Genomic DNA, 4,388 nt, shown 5'->3' with positions numbered 1-4,388 from the left:
GGGAGAAAGATGAGGCTTTCTACTCCCCTAAAGATTTACACCCTCAGAAACCCTGTACAGGGTCGCTATGGGTCGGAACCGACTCGATGGCACTTAACAACAACACCATATTCCCATTATACATGTTATCCCATATACACTAGGGCCTTTAAGAGTGGAAAGAAATAAAAATGCAAGTTTTAGATATTTAAAATATACTGATACTAGAATGATGTTTAAGGAGCCCTAGTGCTAATGGTACTGTGGAGTCCTGGTGTGGCACTCTGGGCGCTCTGTGGTAAGTACTGGACCACAAGGTTGGTTTGTACCACAAGGTTGGTGGTTCAAACTCACCAGCCTCTTCTTGAAAACCCAATACAGGGTTGCTATGAGTCAGAACTGGCACTTAACAACAACAACAACAATAGCTGGTACTGTAGGATAAGCAGTTCAGATCAGTGGTTCTGCAGGAAAAAATGAGGCTGTGCACTCCCATAATGATTCACAGTCTCAGAAAACCGACACAGGTTACTAAAAGTCTGAATACACTCATGGCAGTGGCTGGGGGAGATAGAATGATATTTACAAAGTATCAAATACTTCAAATAATCTGTTACATTTTCATTATCATGCTGCTATTGTGTTGTTGGGTAGTGAGGTTGAATTGGTTCTGACTCATAGTGAACCTGTATAGGGTTTCCAAGGTGTGGCTACTGGGTTTGAACTGTCAGCTTGCAGTTCCAATTAACCTTTTGGTACAGTGCTTATCACATAGTTCCATAACAGGATTTTAATGACCATATTAGTAATAAAAAATAAAGATGATCCTTTTTAAAGAATGTATTTCTCTAGAAATTTTTGTTGTGCTTTCATGTGCTAAGCTTCATGCTGTTGATAAGTGGCATCAAGTTGGTTCTGACTCAGTGACCCTGTATAGTGTTTCCGAAGTTCAAACTGACCTGGGTATCCACAACAGGACTCTAAAGACTCACATACTATTGTTGTTATTGTTGTTGTTCCTAAGTGAGTTCTAGTTGGTTTCCAAGGATCAGCTAGTGAGTTTGAACCACTGACCTTGTGGTTCAGACTGACCTTGAGCTCCAGTTCTTATCCTACAGCACCACTCCAGGAGCTCTGACTCATATAATTAGTCAATTTCCTCATCTTCTCTGGAATATCATCTGTCAATGTGACCCAATCCTTCCCTGGAGTTTCAAGCTGAGACAGTTTGTTTCTCAAGTGTGGTCTATGAACCATCTGCACCAGAAAAATGTGTGAAAATGAGAACAAGTACTCTGCTGTACTGAATCAGAATTCATTAAAGAGGGATCTGATAATCTTCATGTTATCAACAACCAGCGATTATACAGATGGGCCCTAAGCAACCTGAAAAAGATGAATTTTAATAAACATTTTCATATAAGAACCAATTCTTAAAGGAATGGAGAACCACAGCTAGATGTTAGTGATCAACACTAGTTCTGGTAGCATAGTGATTATAAGTCTGGCTGTTAACCTCATGGTTAGCAGTTTGAAACTACCAGCAGTTTTGCAGGAGAAAGATGAGGATTTCTGCTTCAATAAAGACTTACAGTTTTGGAAACCCTGTTCAGGGTCACTATGAGTAGGAACCAACTCCACACCATGTAACCACCACCACCATAATCACACTGATTGTTTATAAAATCATCAGTCTTGTGAAAAGGAATTAAAATAAATATCCAATACTCCAAAATCTAATAGCTGACTTCATGATGCATAGTCGCAAATTATACTCCTGGTGTGGTGCTGTAGGCTCACTACTGGCCTGTGAACCACAAGGTCAGCTGTTCAACCTCACCAGCTGATCCTAGGAAACCCTATACAGGGTCACTGTGAGTCTGAGTCGACTCAATAGCACTTAACAACAGCAGCAAAGGTCCTAAATTAATATGATTTCTGGAGCTATCACAATATTCAAATGTATCTCAACATCCTAGTAGTATAAAATATGTGTATTTTGTACATATAAACATTATATGTTGATTCTCCATTTTAATTATTGTCTTCAGTAAAAATAATTATAAATGAAACTGTACTCTGAAAAAGGTCCTTTTGTAACCTAATCTTTCTGATAAACTCTTACCTAGTCTATATTCCTTTTCATTTTTCCTTTTACTATATTTGAATACCAAGATAGTGTTTCTACAATCAGCTCCTAAAAAAAAAAAAAAAAAAAATCTAAGTATAGAACACTGGTATAGTTGCTAAGGTAACCACCATCTGCTAGTCTGTTCAAAGTTTTGAGTTCATAGACATATTAATCCAACCTTTCTGAAACATCCAACATAAAAGGCATGTCCAGGAGAAATCTGGGCACTCTGATTTTCATTTTACATCTCAGACTATATGGTATATGACATCAAAAAATGTTAATATTTTTTGTTTACAATTTTCATTGCACTTCAATCATTGATAGAAGAGTATTATTGTCAAGAGCGCTGGAGTCGACTCCTATTCATAGTAAACCTGTATAGGGTTTCTGAGCAGTGTCTGGTGAGTTTAAACCACCAACCTTGTGGATCAAACCAACACAAGAATGTAGCCCACTTTGATTTGGATCAGGTTGCAAATCACAAGGTCAGCAGTTTGAAACTACCAGCTGTTCTGCAAGAGAACAATGAGGCTTTCGGCTCCCATAAAGATTCACAGCCTCGGAAACCCTGTACAGGGTCGCTATGAATAGGAACCAACTCCACAGCACATAATACCACCACCATAGATCATTAAACTTTCTGAAAAAAATTTTTTTTTTCTTTTTCCTTAGCAGAAAATTTTCAAGACATAAGAATAACATAATTTTGCTTTGGAAAAGAAGCAGCAGTTTCAGGTAGAAATCCTACCTTCTTTACTTGGCAATGCTAAGGAAACTATGTGAACTACAAAATGATGTGACTCTTTTCCAGATATTAAAAGTTTTCCACCCTTGACACAGTGAAGTCTTACAACTTACCTATGCTTTCTTCCAATAGAAAATATTTGATTTTTCCTCTCTGACATGTTTCTATCTTATACCAGTTCCTATTTTTGCAAGTGTTACATGATGAGAATGTCGCTGTCTTACAAATTCAATCTGGTGGATAATGAGGTCTTTGATAGTGTTCTGAACCTCACATCTTAACCCTTCTGCCAGTGCAGTGCTAATTCCTGAAGTACCTCATTATTCACTTTGTATTATCTAGGTATCAACTGAGCACTTTCAGAGGAAGTTATGGGACAATGTAAATTTGGATCAACACTAATTCTGTTTTATTAAATTCATTTGCCACAATTCCTCTGTCAGTTTCTGATACTGTGGTGGCTCGTGTGCTGCTTTGATGCTGGAAGCTTTGCCACCAGTATTTTAAGTACCAGCAGGGTCAAACGTGATGGACAGGTTTCAACAGAGCTTCCAGACTAAGAAGAAGGAAAGGCAAACTACTTCTGAATGGTTAGAAACTGATAACCTTATAAATATCACCTTATCATTGCCAGATATAGTATCAAGAAAGGAGCCAGTCAGATTGGAAGACACAAAATATTACTGGGGAAGTGCTGCTTCCTCAAAGTAGAGTTCACCCAAATGATGTGAATGTAGCAAATCTCGCAAGACATTCATTTGCGGATGTGGTATAGTGCAAAATGGGAAGAAACAAAACTCATTAATAATGGGGACAGGCAATGTATGAAGGATGAAGGAAAATTTGAGGTTGTCAGAAATGAAATAGAATACATAAAGACTGATATCCTAGGCAATAGAGAGATCAAATGGAATGCTACTGGCTACTTTTAATAGTACAACCACATGGTTTACTATGGCAGGAACAATAAACAGAAAAGGAATGATATCACATTCATAGTTAAAAAGCACTTTTCAAGATCTGTCCTAAAGTAAAATACTGCCTGTGATAGGTTAATATTCATAATCCAACAAGGAAGAACAGAACTACTATTACTCATCTTTACACACAAACCACAAAGCTAGTGATGATAAAACTGAAATTTTCTATGAAATTCTTAACTCATAAATAGATCGATATGCTATTAAGATGTATTGATAATTACTGCTGATTATAATGTGATATCCCACCTGAATTTAGAGATCATCTGAAGAAAGTATTTGATACATTAAACGCTAAAGACTGAAGACCAGAAGAGTTGTTGCATAACATCAAGAATATACAGGAAGAAAGCAAAAAGTCATTGAGAAGACAAGAAAGAATGAAAAGGTCTAAATGGATGTCAGAAGACACACTGAAACTTGCTCACCAGCGTAGAGATGCTAAAGCAAATGGGAGAAATGAGGAAATTCAAGAGATGAACAGAAAACGTCAAAGATCAGCTTGAGAAGATAAAGTCAAATATTATAACAAAATGTTAAAAGATCTGGA

Source organism: Chrysochloris asiatica, unplaced genomic scaffold, assembly GCF_000296735.1.
Source record: "Chrysochloris asiatica unplaced genomic scaffold, ChrAsi1.0 scaffold00387, whole genome shotgun sequence".
Lineage (NCBI taxonomy): Eukaryota > Metazoa > Chordata > Mammalia > Afrosoricida > Chrysochloridae > Chrysochloris > Chrysochloris asiatica.
This window is presented reverse-complemented; position numbering follows the sequence as displayed.